The 19,402-nt window shown below is 47.7% G+C and overlaps 1 long non-coding RNA gene, 1 other non-coding gene and 1 pseudogene across 2 annotated transcripts; 2 read left to right on the forward strand and 1 right to left on the reverse strand.

Moving 5' to 3' along the window:
* Positions 1-5,765, forward strand: LOC135276785 (uncharacterized). Its single transcript, XR_010344350.1, has 2 exons — positions 1-1,420; positions 5,411-5,765. It is a non-coding gene; the product is annotated as an uncharacterized LOC135276785 (long non-coding RNA).
* Positions 5,766-8,612: 2,847 nt separating this feature from the next.
* LOC135276781 (PEST proteolytic signal-containing nuclear protein-like) lies at positions 8,613-9,675 on the forward strand (annotated as a pseudogene).
* A 9,623-nt stretch (positions 9,676-19,298) lies between these two features.
* On the reverse strand, positions 19,299-19,402 carry LOC135276854 (U6 spliceosomal RNA). Its single transcript, XR_010344409.1, has one exon. It is a non-coding gene; the product is annotated as a U6 spliceosomal RNA (small nuclear RNA).

Consider the following 19,402-nt stretch of genomic DNA (forward strand, 5'->3'; position numbering starts at 1 on the left):
CCACTATCTCCTGATTTTGTGATGCCCTGACACTAAATCTGTAAACGCTAACCACAGTCTATTCACAATCCCATGCTTCTCTATCCTACTCAGCGCCATGCCACATCAAGGACTGATCTACAACCTCAGAAATGGAGACTTAGGAATCTTCAACATAATAACAGCAAATTTAAACCAACAGCATTTTGAAAGCATCAAACACCACGAACATGATTTTTTATCCCAATAAATCAATGGTGGTCTGCCTCATTTTGTATTTTCAGTAGAGATAGGCTTTTGCCATGTTGGCAAGGCTGGTCTTGAGCTCCTGACCTCAGGTAATCTGCCTGCCTCGGCCTCCCAAAGTGCTGGAATTACAGGTGTGAGCCATCGTGCCTGGCTATAGAATCCATTTTATATGTATACACTAGCAATGAATAATCTGAAAACAAAATTATAAAAATTCCACTTTTAAATCATACCAATAGCAATAATACGTTTAGGAATAAACGTAATCAAAGGCCAAGACTTAGATGGGGCAAACTGTAAGACATTAATCAAGGAAATTAAACAAAGCCCAAATAAATGTAAAAACACGTCACGTTCATGGATTTAAAGACCGTATTTGTTAAGTTTGCCAAACTACACAAAGCAATCTACAGATTCAACATTATTCCTATGAAAATACCAAATGCCTCGGGACAGAAGTGGGAAAGCTCATATGGAATTTCAAGGAACCCTGAAAAGCCAAACCCATCCTGAAAAATAACTCCAGATCTGGAGGTTCACACATCCCAGTTTCAAATCTTATTACAAAGCAATGGTAATCAAAACAGTGTGATACTGGCACAAGAATAAACAGAAAAATCAACTGAATTGAGTTGGAAGCCCAGACACATAACAGTACCTCTGTGCTCAACTGATTTGAGACAAGGTCCATAACCATTAAATTGGGGAAAACACGCTGTCCTCAACAAGTGATGTGAGGTAACTTGCGATCCACATAAAGGGACATGAAATTGTATCCTCACCTCATATCACATAAAAAACTTAAAATGGATCAAAGATCTAAATATGGCAAAACTAAAATCTCTAAACATATAGTGAAACCTTCATGACCTTGGATGTAGCAATAGTTTCTTAGATCTGACATGAAAACTGCAAACCATAAAAGAAAATCGACTGATTTCCTCAAAATTCAAAACTTTTATGCCTCAGAAGACATGAAGAAAAAAGTTTTAAGACAGAATTGTTATAAGAGGAAAAACAACCGTCTTCCCTCAACACTCAACACAGACACTTCTATTAACAGATGCACGGGTTTTTTGCCCAGACAGACCAAATCTTGGGTACCAGCTAGCTGTCCTACAGTGCAATCCACTTCTGACACTAACTGGAGAAAGCATCAGACCCCACAGACTAAGGGCTCAGTCCTAGGAAGGTAAGTCATGCTGCTTGTTGCTTGCAAATTCAATTGACAAACACAAGGATGGTAAAAACAAAGTGACTTTATGGCAGTGTTTAGCTGAAGGGAACATAGAGCCCAGGAAACCGCTTCCACTTTCGGGGCAGAAAGTGGGAGCTTTAAAAGGAGGAGTTGGCAAAATGGCATGCAGGGGATGGGGTGAGGAGGTGCAGGGTCAATGAGACTAGCTCTGATGTCTTATCCGTTAGGTGATCTTGCTATCATCATGGGAAGAGCTAGGTTGTAAATTGACTGTCGTCTCCTGGCAATCTCCTGCTGGGGGAGAGTTCCGGAGGTGCCTAGCTTGTTCCCAGGTTTGTTCCCTGAAACTTCTAAGTAAACACACAGAAAAGTCTGCAGTGTAGGAAGTATTTCGTGGAGAGACAGTAAAGCTTATAACTGCGTTCCTAAAGAGCTAAGTAGGAAGTGCAGGAGAAGAAAAACAGTAAAAGTAATTCATTTCTTCTCTAAGAAATCCGGGCATTCAGTTATAAGACGACAATCACATACAGTAGGTCACCGGGTTATCTTCTGACTTGGCCACAGATTGGAGGCTCTCACAACACCCTTACTGGGTTCAGCAATTTACTACAGCACATTACAGAACCCGTGAAAACAGTGTACTTCCTATCGCTGACTTATTGCCAAGGATATTTTAAAGGCTACAAATGAACAGTCAGATAAAGAGATGCACAACGTGGAGTACATGGAAGGGGTGCAGGCCTCCCATGCCCGCTACAGATATGACCCTCCCAGCATCTCCCCATGTTCAGCAACACAGACGCTCGCACTGTCCCAACCCAGTCCTTTATTACATAGGCAGATTGATTACATGAGTGGCCACAGTGATCAACTCAGACATCAGCACCTCTCCCCTTCACAGAGATGGGAGGGGGATGAAATTTCAAATCCTCTAATGAAGGTTGGTTCCCTTGGCAGCCAGCCCCACTGAGACTTTCCAGGTGCCCCCAGCCATCAGTCATCTCATTAGCACATGAAAGACACATCACTTCATACATTCCAAAGGCTGAGAGCTCTGTCTCAGGACCCCGCGGCAGAGACCACACATTAACTCATTATTTTATAGTAAGCCACAAAACAGAAGAAAAAACCTACACATTAGATACTTTATAAGTGTCTGTTATCCAGAATGTATAAATAACTTTTATAATTCAACAACAAAGACAACCCAACCTAAAAATCGACAAAGGACTCCGACACACACTTCACCAAGAAGCACACGAAAAGATGCTTAATATCATTACTCATAATTAACACCATAAAGAGATGTCCCTTAACTCACACTACAGCAGTTATACTAAAAAGAAAAAAAAGAAACCAGCGCTAACAAAGATATCCAGAAACCTGAAATACGAAACACTGCTTATGACAACATGAAAATGTGTCAAATAATTTGGTGTTTCTTCAAACAGTTACAAATAGATTTGCCGTATGACTCAGTGATTCCATTCCTAGGTGTATACCCCAAAGACCTGAAAACAGGTGTTCAAACAAAAACTTGTAAGCTCTTCAAATGTGTCAAGATCATAAATATGCAGGAAAGTCTTGGGAACAGTGCCAGGAAAACTGGATCAGAATGAAAAAGCACTCCCAGGTGGGGCAGGAGGTAAAAGTGAATTGAGTTTGTGGACTGAATTATCATGTAGGAACCGCGCTGATTTCCTGATCTAGGGGTTATGTGGTGGTAACCTGGAAGAGCGTCCACGCTTTGGGTAAAATATACCGGAGCATTTTGTGGGACACTGCAGATGTGGTGCAGCAGTAACTGCTGGGGAATCTAAGACAAGAAACAGGTTATATTGTGCACTGGTACTGGAAGTTTCCTCAAAGTATGACATTATTAAAAAGTAAATTGCTTTTTAAAACAACCATATCAATACTATGCCAGAAAAGCAGAGACATCATCAAAATCCACTATAGAGGCTACGCTTCATCCAAAGCTGTGAACCCTTATAAAAGCCTCAACGTCAACAGACTCCACTAAGTAGGTATTATTATATTTATTAGTAGTAGAAGCTACCGTGTGGATACATCAGTGTTACGGCACAGTGTGGGTACCAGCGTTAGGGCGCGGTGTGGGTACCAGCGTTAGGGCGCGGCGTACATATGATATTGGTGTTAGAACAGTACAGATATTACATTAGCATTAGGGCACCGTGTGGATAGTATTACATTGGTATTAGAAGCAAGAGTGTGGCTACTAGATTAGCATTAGAGTATGGTACGGATATCATATTGGTGTTAGGGCACGGTATGGACATCACAGTAATGTTAGGGCACGGTGTGACTGTTATATTAGAGGCCACTGTGAGAATATATCTTGGAAGCCACTGTGTCTGGGATGTTGATAATGATATATCAGGGTGTAGTCGTAAGGATGGGATTTGGGGATTTCATTTTTCTAGATGAACGTCTTCCTTTGCTGAGTACTATGAAGACTCTCTTCTGTGCACTCAGGGCCGTGGAAAGGAAGCTTTTTACTCACCAATGAACAACACTTAGTTGACAGGACCCTCGTGCTGCCCTGAGGGAGTTGAAGCTCCTCGCTGCTTCTGGCACCTCAGAGGGAAGTTGGTCAGGGGTGGGTTCTTGCGCCCTCTGGTGGTGCCAGAGCTCAGCACAGACACTTGCTCAGTTTCTCGGAGGACGTCCACCCCTGCCTGGCTGTCCTGAAATACCTATAAAATTCAATATTCAGTTTATTCAGTGTAATAATTTTGGAAATTCAAACCAAAATGAAGCCCACTGTGGCCCTATCCTTCCCAAAAATGGTGATGGAAGACTTTGGAAGCCATGTAGAATGAAATGAATATATGCACAAACTAAGAAAAACAAAAACTTACTCAAAATAGTCCAGAGACTGTAATTTGAAATGCGAAACTATAAAAAATGTAAGAGAAAATCTATGTGACGTTGGGTTTGGTGTTGAGTTTTAACACACAACATCAAACACCAATTCATGAAAATATTGATAACAGACTTTATAAAACTAAGTATTCTACTGTGAAAAACTGTATTCAGAGAAGAAAAAGACAAGACAGATGTGAGAAGATATTTACAAAATACATATGTGATTTTAAAACTGGGTAAACATCTGAACAGATACCCAGCCAAAGCAAATATACCGGTAATAGGCTGGGCATAGTGGGCATACTGGCTCATGCCTGTCATTCCAGAACTTTGGAAGGCTGAGACGGGTCAATCATCTGAGGTCAGGAGTTCCAAACCAGCCCGGCCAACACGGTGAAACCCCGTCTTCACTAAGATACAAAAAATTAGCCAAGCATGCTGGTGGGCACCTGTAATCCCAGCTACTTAGGAGGCTGAAGTAAGAGAATTGCTTAAACATGGGAGATAGAGGTTGCATTGAGCCGAGATCCTGGGTGACAGAGCAAGACTCCACCTCAAAAAAAAAAAGATGTTAATAACATATCTGATACATGTTGATACGTTAATACAAGGGGAAACTAGGTTGGGTCTACATAGGACATCTGCATTTTCTTCCCAATTTCAGTGTGACTCTAAAACTAATTTTAAATAAAACCTTCATTTAAAAATTAAATTTTTTTCAAATATCTGCTTAATTATTTGTACTAATAATTAGTACGTAACATTAACTACTCCTACTTTTTAAAATAAGAGCATTCATGATGATGCAAAGTAAATCATGCAAATATATAATTTCAAGGGACCTTTCACATGTTTTATATTAATATAACACATACACGTAAACATATTTACCATACCTTTTTTCTTGTAGTGTGGTTCACTCTCTAGGAAAGCTGGTCACCTCAGAACCAGGGAAAAACATTCGTATTTTGGAGACCATTTCAATTTACGGCTGGATGTTTTCAAAAGTATAACTTAAAAAAAAAGTTAAAATAACAAATTGACTGTGACTGAATCACTTATTCTAACGACACTTGTCTTTGTTTTGTTTCCCAGCATTCCTTTTGGCTACAAAACAAGAGCAAATATTTGCCATTGGAAAAAATATTCAAAGACAGGAAGACTGTAAACAGAATCTGTGACCACAATTATTCAATGTTTCATCAGGATGCTTTCTAATACAGAAGAGTTTAAAGGGACAAAGTTATTCCTCCAAAGATGCTTTGCAGAAATTGATGAAGCTAGAGAAACAAAAGTGGCGGGACATTCAATGTGACTTTAGATGCCACTGTGTCTTATGAGAAAAAATAATTTACCTTTTAGAGGATCACACAGAATTACTGGAAGCCCAGACTCTGCAATGGTTCTAAATTTAGATGTCGGTAACACTAGCAATAAATATAAAAAGGGATCTGTGTTTTATTTGTGTATTAAAATACCAAAGCAGTATTTAATGCTCCAAGTTATGCCTGAAATACAGTTGACAATATCAGAATCAAAGTAAGCTTCCTGGCCAGGCATGGTGGCTCACACCTGGAAGCCCAGCACTTTGGGAGGCCAAGGCAGGCAGATCACCTGAGGTCAGGAGTTTGAGACCAGCCTGACAAACATGGAGAAAGCCCATCTCTACTAAAAATACAAAAATTACCCAGGCGTGGCGGTGCATGCCTGTAATCCCAGCTACTGGGGAGGTTGAGGCAAGACAACAGCTTGAACCTGGGAGGCAGAGGCTGTAGTGGGCCAAGCTCACGCCATTCCTCCGCCCTACTGTATCTGTAAAAATGCAGATTCACTGAACCAGACTAAATTGTATTCAGTGGAAGGCTGATCAAGGATTCAAAAGAATGCAACCTTTTGTTTTATCTACTTCTGACCTAGAAGCACCCCCACTTCCTACTTCTAGTTGTTCCTCCTTACTGGACCAAACGACTGTACATCTTACACACATTGATTGGCGTCTCATGTCTCTCTAACATGTATAAAAGCAAGCTCTACCCTGACCACCTCGGGCCCGTGTTGTCAGGACCTCCTGAGGCTGTGTCATGGGCATGTCCTTAACCTTGGCAAAAAAAGCTTTCTAAATTGACTGAGCCCTGACTCAGATATTTTGGGATCACAATCTACAGTCACCACGGTGTGACAGTTGACTACAGCATTCAGTACGGAGACGTGCTATGCAGGTTTGTAGCCTGGGAGCAACAGGCTCTACCGTATAACTTACGTGTGGAGTGGGCTGCACCATCTAGGTTTTACAACGACACTCTATGGTGTTCGCACAAAGATGAAACCACTAAGGACAAATTTCTCAGAAAGTATCCACATCCTTAGGAGATGCTGAGTGTATTTTAAATGGTTAAAGTTTAGGAGGAAAAAAAAAAACTCAACTCCTGTTTAATAACAAAGCTTAATAGAGTTAACGTATTTCCTCTAATCTAACATGCTCATGATTAACAGACGTTATTTTATGCACCATCACAAACAGGCTGCCAATTAAACCGACTTTCTGAATAACAACAAAAATGTGAATTTACTTCTATCAATCCCAGTAAAATGAAAATGAATTACGTTTTTGACATGCTAAAGCAAAAGAGGAAGCCGTTAGCCTGAGGTCTTGCCTAAGCAAACGGAAACCGAACTTGGAGGCATTTAAACTGACTTAGAAAACATTAACAAACCAACCAGTCAGTGACAAAAAGCCCAGCCGCCAGTTGGCTGTATGACCAGGGACGCGGAGGGAACCATCCCCACAACAGGCGGTCGCCTGGCTGGAGCCGAGGCGGAACCTCACTCAGCTGCCACCACTAAGAGCTCGAAGCCCGAGCCCTGTTGGCCGTTCTGGTGCTCCAGGTGTGATTCATGAATCATTCCTTTGCTCAAATAAACCGTTTAAATTTCTTTTGCCTAAAATTCTTCTAACCCCTACATCCTAACCCCTAACCAGTGACCCCTAACTCTAGCCCTGACCCCTAATCCTCACCCTAAGCCCTAACCACACGGGAGTTTCTGCGTCTGCACTGATATGTCGGTGCTGATTATTACAACTGCTGTATTGGCCAGGCCGCACGAGCAGTGCCGGTTTTACAGAAACAGTCACAGGTGTTTTCTACATGCGCACTGCGGGCGTTGTATTCGTATTTCGGAGGTCGTGTCTGCCTTAGGAACGTTCTATTGTGTTCCGAGGCTGCGGTGCGCACCTCGCTCTGCAGCCGCCTGGCCTTGCGGGGAGACCCCAGGTGCGCAGGATTCAGAGGGGCTTTCGGCGTCCAGTTTTCCACCCCGAGATCTTCTTACCAGTCTCTCACCCTAAGCAGTCAGGGCTGCAAATAGGAAGGATTTTACTCACCGTGGACGCGGCCCAGAGTAGTCCCAAAGCGAGGCCGTGCCTCCTGGGTCCCTGCTGAGAACGCAGCTCCGCCCTCGCGGTGTCCCCCATGCCTGCACTAAGGAGAACGCAACTCCGCACGCTGGCGGGGCGCCGCGTCGCCACGTACACCTGCACGGCACGACGCCACGCACGCCGGCGCCGCGACACCATCTGAAAACGCGGGCTCGGGCGCCCCCTGCTGGCGGCTAGGGCCACTGCAGGGCCCTCTTACACTGCGGTGATGGGTATCACCTGCTGGCGGCTGGGGCCCTGCAGGGCGCTCTTGCTCACAGTGTAGTGGCGGCACGCCCCCTGCTGGTCGCTGGGGGCACTGCAAGACCCTGGCACGCCGGCGCCGCGACGCCACGCACGCCGGCGCCGCGACGCACGCCACGCACGCCACGCACGCCGGCGCCGCGACGCACGCCACGCACGCCGGCGCCGCGACGCACGCCACGCACGCCGGCGCCGCAATACCACGCACGCCACGCACGCCGGCGCCGCGATACCACGCACGCCACGGACGCCGGCGCCGGGACACCACGCACGCCACGCACGCCGGCGACGCGACGCCACTCGCGCCGCGATGCACGCCCCACCCGCAAGCGCCATGACGCACAACACGCACGCCGGCACCGTGCCGCCACGCACGCCACGCACGCTGGCGCCGTGCCGCCGTGGTGCCGCCACGCACGCCACGGACGCCACGCACGCCACGGACGCCACGCACGCCGGCGCCGTGCCGCCACGCACGCCGGCGCCGTGCCGCCACGCACGCCGGCGCCGTGCCGCCACGCACGCCGGCGCCGCGCCACGCATGCCGCCACGCACGCCACGCACGCCGCCTTGGCGCCTCGCACGCTGGCTGCTGGGGGCACTGTAGGGGCCTGTTGCTCACAGTGTATTGGCAGTACGCCCCCAGCTGGCAGCTGGGACACCGCAGGGCCCTCTTACTCCCAGTGTGATGGCTGGTGACCCCTACTGGCCTCCTTCTGCACCACTTAAAGTCACAGCGCCCGTTATTCAGCATCCACAGTTCTGGAAATTCGAACTGAAACGGAGCTATTACTGGAAAGAGCAGATGTCACAGTTCTTGTCTAACTTGGAAGAAAGATTTTCATTAAGAGGAAGTACAAAGATGGCAGATAACTTCATTGAAAATAAATACAGTGTAGGCGGGGAAAATGGAGGATGGGAAGGCGGGAGAGGAGAAGCCCGAAAAGTGGCAGCGAGCTGGAGCCGCCAGAGTAATGGAGGGGAAAGTTCCAAACGCAGCGCTGAGAAACGATCAGCTGAAGAAGCTGCAGACCTCCCAACAAAGCCTACAAAGATCTCCAAGTTTGGATTTGCCATAGGTAGACGACAAAGAAAGCATCAGCCATATCCATCAAACTTGGATGAAGTAAGCCTAAAGAAACTGTTCCAACTGTTGCTCCTAAAACACTTTCAGAAGCAGCAGCTTTTAATGAAGGTGAAGATAGTGAACCAGAAGAAATGCGTCCAGAAGCAAAGATGAGGATGAAGAATATTGGAAGGGATACACCAACATCAGCTGGACCAAACTCTTTCACTAAAGGAAAGCATGGGTTTTCTGATAACCAGAAGCTATGGGAGCGAAATATAAAATCTCATCTTGGAAATGTCCATGACCAAGACAATTAAATGATGTTTTGAAATTGGGGCGTGGGGTGGGTGTAAAGTTAAAAGGAACGGTTTCCTTTTTTAAAGAATGGTATAAGACTATCTTTGGAGCCGCTTTTTTTTTCTTTCTAATTTTTTTAAAAGATTGAGTGGTACACTAATAAATGAGAGTTTGAAATTAGAGGTAATTTATGTTTTATATACAGATTTCAAGACATTTGCTAATTTTGTAGTTTCATGTGATTAGTTTCCAAAGGCTACAGATAATAAAGAAATCAGAAATGGTAAAAAAAAAAAAAAAAAAAAAAAAAAGAAAGAGAGAAAATAAATACAGTGTAAAGAGCTTATTGTAGAAAAAATATGTAGGCCCCAAGGGAGGAGTAGGCTGATTGTGCAGAAAAACGGCCCGAGTCCTGTGCAGGCAATTTTATTTTGGACTTCTTCACATTCCTGCCTCCATCTCAAGTCTCCACCTGTTTTCTTTGGTTTTTCTGCTCCTGCCTTAGGTCCCTGACTTGCCCCTCTTAGGCTTGTGGGACCTCCTCACTGTTGGTTAAGGCACATGTGTGGTGATCAATCCAAAGCCACCATTGGGGCTGGCTCCTTCCCGCCTCCCGGGAAGGCCCTACAGTGGTCACGTCTGTACCTCCTGTGCCTGCCTGTCTCTTTTATGTCCTTCTCTGCCCCAACCTGTACTTATGGTGCCAGGTTTCTCTTACAAATGTCTCCTTTGTCCTTCTTATCAGCATGTAGCTAGCAATTTTCTGACATTTTAACTGTAGAGTGAATGATGATTGGGGCGCCCTAGGAGGAGTTCTAGGGTGTTTCTTTCCGCACAGGAACCTCTTCTTCCTCCTACCCACAACTGACAAGTGCCCATCCACTCCAGCATTAGAGATGGTACTAAAATATAAATTGTTGGTGGTCCCTCCAGGTGAGCCTTCCCATCATGTTGTGTCTAGCTACCTACCTACTGTAACAGAGCACACTATCTTGTGTCTTCCCCAAAAGTAGGGAAGGAACAATTCATTGGAAACCATAGGAAATGAAATGAATGTAGATGAAAACTTTACAACTTATACAAATAATCACTCAAAATCATCCTTACACAAAAAATGCAGAACTATTCAATTTCTAGAAGAAAACATAGAATAAAAGCTATGTGCCCTTGGGTTCGGTAATGAATTTTAACAAGCAACACAAAGTGTCAGTACACACAGAACAAAGAATTAAGTGGATTTTTTAAATATTAAAAGAGTATACACTAGAAGAGATCTTGTGAAGAGAATAAAAAGAAAAGTCACATATTGAAAGAAAATATTTGCAAAATACAGTTCTGAGAAAGAATTTGTATTCAATATACAAAAAAACCTTAAAACTAAGTAAAACAGCCCAACTAAAGATGCACACAAATCTGAACAGACCCCTCACCAAAGGATTTAAGAAAAACCAGACCTTTCAAAAGACTCCACCACTGATATTAACCAACTGCCTGAAGCTGCCTCTCCTTTCTTGCCTGATAAGACACCACCCATGACAGAGAGGTTCTGGCCAGTGTACAGAGGATGCACAGAGCAAGTTTTCATGTCCTCTGCCTCACCTTTTAATGTCAGAGGACTGAAAACATCACCCTGGGATCATGCTAACACTGCCATTTTTTGTACATGGGACCCATGAGGGAGTGAGAAACTCAACTGTGACTGCACGCATTTCTCCTTTCATAAATATTCATGGCTCCTCCTAGAGCTTATTAAATATGTGTATTTGGCCATGCCACTCAGCATAAATTACGGTTTCCTTTACCTCTCCCTTGAAGTGTCTGCTTCTGGCTTCTGGCTGGAGTCTATGCTTCCCAGCCCGTTAGAAGGACTACCCTGCAGGCTGCAACCCTGTATAGGAAATAAATCTCTCACTGGGTGCAGTGGCTCATGCCTGCAATCCAAGCAATTTGGGAAGCCAAGGTGAGTGGATCACCTGAATTCAGGAGTTTGAGACCAGCCTGGCCAACATGGTGAAACCCTGTCTCGACTAAAAGTACAAAAAATTAGCCAGGCATGGTGGTGGACAGCTGTAATCCCAGCTAATTGGGAAGCTGAGGCAGGAGAATTGCTTGAACCCAGGAGGTGGAGGCTGCAGTGAGCCAAGATCACACCATTGTACTCCATCCTGGGCAACAAGAGTGAAACACCCTCTCATAAAAAATAAATAAATAAATAAAATTATTTCATTCTATATTACAATGTAATAATGGAAATAAAGTGCCCAACAAGTAATGTGCTTGAATCTTTGGGCTCCGCTCCTGCCTGCCGGCAGCCTCTCCAGGCCCAGAACTTTCTCCAGTTGGCCTGTACAGGCCAAGCTCGTGGCTCACGATGGTCTATTTCAGCCCATACCCTACCTCGTGGTCGCCTTTGCAGATGAGGCTCCTGCCTCACGGCAGCCTCCACAGGCCCAGCTTCATCATGACGATGGCTCTGCAGGCCCAGCTCCTGCCTCTGGGTGGCTTATCTGGGCCCAAAGTGTCCCCAAGTCAGCCTCTCAAGGCCGAGCTCTTCCTCCCAGCTGTGCCTAGAGGGCCAGCGCCTGCCTCACAACAACCTCTTTCGGCTCAGCTCCTGCCTAGCTCCTGGTGGCCTTGTTAGGCCCCAAACTGCCCCAAGTCAAGCTCTCCAGGCCCACCTTCAGCCTCCCAATGGCTTGGACAGGCCCAGCTCCTGAGTGACAGTGGCCTCTCCAGGCCCAGCTTGTGCCTCACAGAGGTCTTCCCTGAACGAGTTTCCACCTGCCTCCTGGCAGCCTCCACAGGCCCAGGTCCTGCCTCACACTGACCTCATTAGGCCCAGCTCACGGTGGCCCCTGCAGGCCCAGCTCCTGTCCTCTCACAGGCTGTCCGGGCCCAAAACTTCCTCAAGGTGTCCTCTTCAGACCCAGCTCCTGCCTCTCGGTGGCCTCTTCAGTCCCAGTTCCTGCATCCTGGTGGCCTCACCAGACAACTTTCTCAAGTCTGCCATTCCAGGTCCAAATCCTGCCTCCCATCAGCCTCTCCAGGCCCAGCATCTGCCTCACCACAGCGCCCGCAGTCCAAGCTCCTGCCTTTCAGCAGCCCTGACAGGCCCCGCTCCTGCCCCCGACACGCTCTCCAGGCTGGAATCTTCCTGAAGTTGGCCGCTCCAGGCTGAGCACTTGCCTCACACTGGACTCTTTAGGCCCAGCTCATGCCTCTTGGCAGCCTCCCCAGGCAAAGCTACTGCATGCGGCAGCCTCTCCAGGCCCAGCTCCTGGCTCCCGCCTGCCTCTGCAGGCCTAACAGCTGACTCTTCATGCCCAGCATCTGCCTCACCACAGCCCCACCAAGCCAAGCTCCTGCCTTTCAGCGGCCTCTACACGCCCAGCTCCTGCCACCCAATGGCCTCTTCAGGCCATGCTCATGCCTCACAGGGCCTTTCCAGACCCAGCTTTTGCCTCATGGAATCTTCCCCGACTGGGTTGCTGCGTGTCCCCCGACATCCTGGATAGGCCCAGGTCCTGCCTCACGCTGGCCTCTCTACGCAAAGCTTATGCCTCACAATAGCATCTCCAGCTGCAGCTTTTGTCCCAGAATGGCGTCTCCAGGCCAAAAACTTCCTCAAGTCAGCCTCTCTAGGCCCACCTACTGCCTCCTGGTGGCCTCTGAGTGCCCAAATCCTTCTCAAGTTGGCCTCTCCTGGCCCAGATCCTGCCTCCCATTGGCCTCTAAAATCCCAGCCTCTGCCTTATGACGGCTTCTCCAGGCCCAACTCTACGTCTTAGCTGACTACACAGCACACCTGGTGCCTCTTAAAAACCTCTTTTGGCCCAGCTCCTGCCCGTTTGCCATCAACCACTATCAGCCCAAACCGTCCTTAAGTTCACCTCTGCAGGCCCAACATCTGCCTCGCGGTGGCATGTAAAGGTCCAGCTTTATCTTGAGAACACCCTCTGCAGAACCCACGCTTTACCTCTCAAAGTCTTTTGGAAGCCTCCCTGGACACAGCTCACACCTCGGCAGCCTCTCCGGGCCCAGCTCTGGCCTCTCGCTGGCCTCTAGTGTAGGCCCAGGTCCTGCCTCACACTGGCCCAGCTGTCTAGGCCCAGCTCCTGCCTCTGATGGACTCTCCCAGGCCAGCTCCTGGCTCCCGGCGGCCTCTCCAGGCCCAAAGCTTCCTCTCGTGGGCCTCCCCAGGCCCGGTTCCTGCCTGTGGTAGGCCCCTCAGGCCCAGCCTCTGCCTCTCAGTGGACCCTCCAGGTCCAGCTCATGGCCTCACCAGGGCCTCTCTCAGGCCCAGCTCCTGCCTTTTGGCAGCCTGTATGTACAGGCCCAGCTGTGGCCTCCCTGTGGCCTCTGTAGGACAAGCTGGTGCCTCCCGGCGGCCTTTCCAGGCCCAGCGTTGGCTTTCTGGCATCCTCTCCAGGCCCAGAACATTTCCAAGTCAGCCTCTCTGCGCCCGGCTCTTCCTCCTGGCTGCATCACAGGCCCACCTCCTGCCTCAAAACCACCATGTTTGGCCCAGCTCCCGGCAGCCTCTGTAGGCCACAGCCTTCCTCAAGTCGGGCTTTCTAGGCCCACCTTCAGCCTCCCAGTGGCCTGGACAGACCCAGTTCCTGCCTGAAAACAGCCTCTCCAGGCCCAGCTCTTGCCTTCGACGTCAGCCCCCCCAGGCCATCTCTGCCTGCCCGCCTGTCTGCCTGGTGGCAGCGTGGACAAACTCAGCTCCTGCCTTTCCGACGGCCTCTTTAGGTGCATCTCATGGCCTCCCCGAGGGAGGTTCCTACCTCTCAGCAGCATCTGCAGGCCCAGCTGTGCATCCCAGTGGCCTCTGCAGGCCCAGCTCTTCCCTCACAGCCGCCTTCCAGGCCCAGTTCTTGGAAGCCTTTTGGCAGCCCCTCCAGGCCCAGCTCATGCTTCTCACAGCCTCTCCAGGCCCAGGTGCTGCCTCCCGGCATCCTCTCTGGGCCCAGCTCCTCCCCCTGGCTGCCTCACAGGCCCAGCTCCTGCCTCCCAGTGGCCTCTCCAGGCACAAAACTTTCTGACGTGGGCCCCTCCAGGGCGGGGCCAGCTCCTGCCTCCCAGCCGTCTCCTTTGGCCCGGCGCCTGCCTCCCGTCTGGCCACTCCAGGCTCAGTCTCTGCCTCCCTCATGGCAGCCTCCCCAGGCCCAGCTCTTCTTCCTCGCTGGGTCTACAGGCTCAGCTCCCGCCGCCTTGCAACAACCACGTCTGTCCCAGCTCCTACCCAGCTCCCAGCAGCCTCTGTAGACTTTAGTCTTTTTCAAGTCGGGCTTTCAAGGCCTTCCTTCGGCCTACTGGTGGCCTGGACAGACCCAGCTCCTGCCTGACCACAGCCTCTTCGGCCCAGCTATTCCCTATACGGGCCTTTTCTGGCCCTGTTACTACCTGTTTTTCAGCCATTTTGGCAGGCCTTGCGTTTGCCTCCCAGTGGCCTCTTCAGCCCCATCCTCTGTGTCACGTCTGCCTCTCAAGATTCAGCTGTTTTTTCATGGCGGCCTTTCCTATACCAGCTTGTGCCCACCACGGCCTCTCCAGGCTCATCTCCTGCCTCTTTGTGGTTTTTTCTGCCCTGCACTTGCCTCACCGTGGCCTCCTCTGGACCCAGCTCTACAGGTCTTAGATCGCCAACAGCATCAAAAAGCCCAAAGCTTCCCTGGACTCTCATTTGTTCACTTTTCAGCAGTGTGCCTTGGCTGAACACCTGTCTCTGCTTTTAACCTGGAGAGTGTATTTTTGACAGATTTGTAGTAAATTCTGCCTGTGTCTTTTTACAGTGACGTCTCTTATTTAGTGTCTCATGGTTTTTCTTGTCTTCTGGGGGTTCGGAGGGGAATGGGCCTCTGCTTGGGCTGTTTGTCCTTATCCTGGATGTGGTAGTGTCTCGTTTCAAGTCTTCTTTTTTTATATTTTTACAGTTAACTTTTTTTTCCTTAGGGTCTTGCTCTGTCACCCAGGCTGGAGTGTCATCATGTGATCGTGGCTCCACTGCAGCCGTGGCCTTTTGGCCTCCACTCACTTTCCCAAGTCAGCATCTTGAGTAGCTTAGACCACAGGCATCTGCCGCCATCCCTGACTAATGTCTGATTTGTTTGAGAGGTGGGTCCTCACTCTGTTGCTGAGGCTGGTCTTAAACTTGTGGACACAAGCAAGCCTCTTGCCTGGGCCTCTCAACGTGCTGAGATTACAAGCATGAGCCGTCATCCGTGGCCTGCCGTTCACTTGCCATGAAGTATTAAGAATTTACTTTTTGATTAATATACTATGATTATATACATTTGTGAATATATAGATATTTTAAAGTTTTCTGGGATACCAATTTTTCTTTCTTTCTTTTTTTTTTTGAGTCAAGTTACTGCTCTGTCATTCAGGCTGAAGTGCAGTGGTGTGATCTCGGCTCACTGTAACCTCTGCCTTCTTGGCTTAAGTCATCCTCCCACCTCAGCCTCCTGAGTAGCTGGGACCCTAGGTACAAGCCGCCATGCCCGTCTAATTTTTATATTTGTTGTAGAGACTGGGTCTCACTGTGTTTCCCGGGCCAGTTTCAAACTCCTGGGCTCAAGTGATCCTCCCCCCTCCAACTCCCGCTGTGCTGGGATTACAAGTGTGAGCCACTGCACCTGGCCTGCCATTCCCTTTCATTGGGGCATTAAGAATTTACCTTTTAATTAGTATACTATAAATATATATGTAGATATGTGTGTATATACATTACATGTAGATATGTTAACTAAAATAAGCCAGGCACAGAAAGACAAAGTTTGCATGCTCCCAGTCATTTGTGGGTGCTAAAAATTAAAACAATTGAACTCATGGAAATAGAGAGTAGAATGATGGTCACCAGAGGCTGGGGGGTTGGTAGTGGGCTGGAGGGGGTGCACAGGGATAATCAGTGGGTACAAAAATACAGTTAGAATGAATAAGATGCAGTACTTGGTAGTAAACAGAGTGACAATGGTAGACAATATTTTATTGTATATTTTAAAATAGCTAAAAGAGGCTGGGGTGGCGGCTCATGCCTGTAAGCCCAGCACTTTGGGAGGCTGAGACAGGAGGATCACCTGAGGTCAGGAGTTCGAGACCAGCCTGACATGGTGAAACACTGTCTCTACTAGAAATACAAAAATTAGCCGGGCTTGGTGGCATGTGCCTGTAGTACTCGCTACTCACGAGGCTGAGGCTGGAGAATCACTTGAACCTGGGGGGATGGGATGTTGCAGTGAGCCGAGATTGCACCACTGCACTCCAGCCCAGGAAACAGAGCTACACTCCATCTCAAAAGAAAGAAAGAAACAAACAAACAAAAAAAGGGAAAAGAGCATAATCGAATTGTTTGTAAAACAAAGAAAGGACAAATGCTTAAGCTGAGGGGTATTCCATTTATCCTGATGTGATTATTACACATTGCGTGACTGTACCAGAACATCTCATGTACCCCATAAATATATACACCTGCTATGTACCCACAAAAATTAAAAGTAAAGCATTTTAAAACCCCTAATCTTGGCCAGTTATAGTGTGCAAACCTGTAATTCCAGTGCTTTTTGAGGTTGGGATGGGAGGATCACTTGAGTGCGGGGGTTTGAGACCCACCTAGGCAACACAGCAAGACTCTCATCTCTAATAATGAAAAAAAAATTAGCCAGGCCTGGTGGGGCTTATGCCTATAGTCCCAGCTACTTGAGAGGCTGAGATGACAGAATCCCTTGAACCCAGGAGAGGTTGAGGCTGTGGTGAGCTATGATTGCCCCGCTGCACTCCAGCCTGGGTGACAGAGTGAGACCATGTCTCTTAAAAAAGCCAACCAATCCTAGCATGACCTGACGCTGCCCGCCAGCTCTGTTCTTTTCCTGTTGCTCATTGTGCATCGGGCATCTGGGCTTCTTTTCTGCTCCTGTAAATGCCAAGCGGTTTCCCCCTTCAGGACCGCTGCACATGCTCTTCCCTGCCCGAAATGGACTTCCCACACCTCCCGCCACAGCTGGACTTTTCTCATGTTTCAGACCTCAGCTCACGTGTCACCTCTATGGAGAAATTCTCCCTCATCCTGTGAAGGGGACTCGTCCTCCTCTGCACTGCCTCGTCCTGCCTGGTTCTCTCAAAGCAGATACCACACTCAAAAATCAGCTTGTTATTTATTGAATTGCTTGTCTGCATGTTCTCCTCCCAAACTCACGCCAAATCAGGACAGAAGCTCCTTATGGCAGGAGTCTCATCTTGTTCATTCTCAGAACCTAATCTAGTAATTACACATAGTAGGCACACAATCAATGTTATTAGAAGGAATAAATATTAAGGGGCTGGTCAAGGTGGCTCATGCCTGTAATCTCAGTGCTTTGGGAGGCTGAGGTGGGTACAGGAGTTTGAGACCAGCCTGGCCAACATGGTGAAACCCCATTTCTGCTAAAAATACAAAAATGAGCTGGGCATGGTGGCAGGTGCCTGTAATCCCAGCTACTTGGGAGGCTGAGGCAGGAGAATCTCTTGAACCTGGGAGGTGGAGGTTGCAGTGAGCCAAGATTGTGCTACTGCACTCCAGCCTGGGCAACAGAGTGAGACTCCATCTAAATAAATAATTAGTTAAATAAATTAAATTAAATAGGGAAGTAAAACCACATGTCCCCTAGGCTCCTTTCCTCTTAGTCTTTCTATGAGTTAATTAAAGAGATTTGTTTTCTTACAAGCACACATCCAAAAAGTTACTCAAGGTAGGTTTTCCATGTTTTCTGGAATCTTGTAACTGCCCCAAATGATGTGGGAGTATTTGGAGGAGCAGCTCTTCCTTGCTTCCTTTGTTTTTCTTTTAGAGATGAAATCTCTCCCTGCCACCCAGGCTGGAGTGCAGTGGTGCAGTCCTGGATCACTGCAACGTCAGACTCCTGGCCTCAAGTCATCTTCCAATTCCAACCTCTGGAGTAGCTGGGACAACAGGCACACGCCACCATGCCCAGCTAATTTTTAAAATTATTTTTTAGAGACAGGGTCTCCCTATGTTGCCCAGGCTGGTCTCAAACTCCTGAACTCAAGAGATCCTTCTGCCTCAGCCTCCCAAAGTGCTGGGATTACAGATGTGAGACATGGTGCCTGGTCCTTCATTGCTTTTTAATAACCTTAATTACCTTCTTTTGAATATCTTTAGAACTACAGTGTTTTTGTCTTTTGAGGCTAGAGTTGAAGCTGATTTCCATAAATAGTCATTTTGAGTCAAGGCTTTTGAATAAAGTGAGTGGCCAGAGATGATGACACAATTCTGACTAAAACAGTTTCTGAGAGAGCACACTGTGAACTCTAAAATGTGCGTGCCAGTCACGGGGCCACAGTTCACTCTTCTTGCCAAACTCAGAATTGCAAATGAAAATTATTTATTTATTTATTTTTATTATTTTTTGTTTTAGATGGAGTCTCACTCTGTCACACAGGCTGGAGTGCAGTGGCATGATCTCAGCTCACTGCAACCTCCACCTCTGGGTTCAAGCAATTCTCCTGCCTCAGCCTCCCAAGTAGCTGGGGCTACAGGCATGTACCACCATGCCTGGCTAATTTTTGTACTTTTTTTTTTGAGATGGACTCTTGCTCTGTCAGCCAGGCTGGAGTGCAGTGGCCCGATCTCAGCTCACTGCAACCTCTGCCTCCCTGATTCAAGCCATTCTCCCTGCCTCACCCTCCCAAGTAGCTGGATTAGGGACACCAGTCACCATACATGGCTAATTGTATTTTTAGTAGACACGGGGTTTCACCATGTTGACGGCTGGTCTCGAACACCTGACCTCAAGTGATCCACCCACCTCAGCCTCCCAAAGTGCTGAGATTACAGGCATGAGCCACTGTGCCTGGCCAATATTTTCTAATATGAAAGGAATCACCAGGGTCTTCCCTTTCTTTTGATTCATTTATTTTCCTGGTTCTGAAGTGTTTTTTAAAATATGGAATGCTTTATGAATTTGCGTGTCATCCTTTCACAGGGACCACGCTCTTCTCCATTTCATGCCAATTCTAGTATATGTGCGGCTGAAGTGAGCAC

The sequence above is a fragment of the Aotus nancymaae genome, unplaced genomic scaffold (genome assembly GCF_030222135.1).
Source record: "Aotus nancymaae isolate 86718 unplaced genomic scaffold, 86718_ANA_hifiasm-v0.15.2.pri h1tg000028l, whole genome shotgun sequence".
In the NCBI taxonomy this organism is placed as follows: domain Eukaryota; kingdom Metazoa; phylum Chordata; class Mammalia; order Primates; family Aotidae; genus Aotus; species Aotus nancymaae.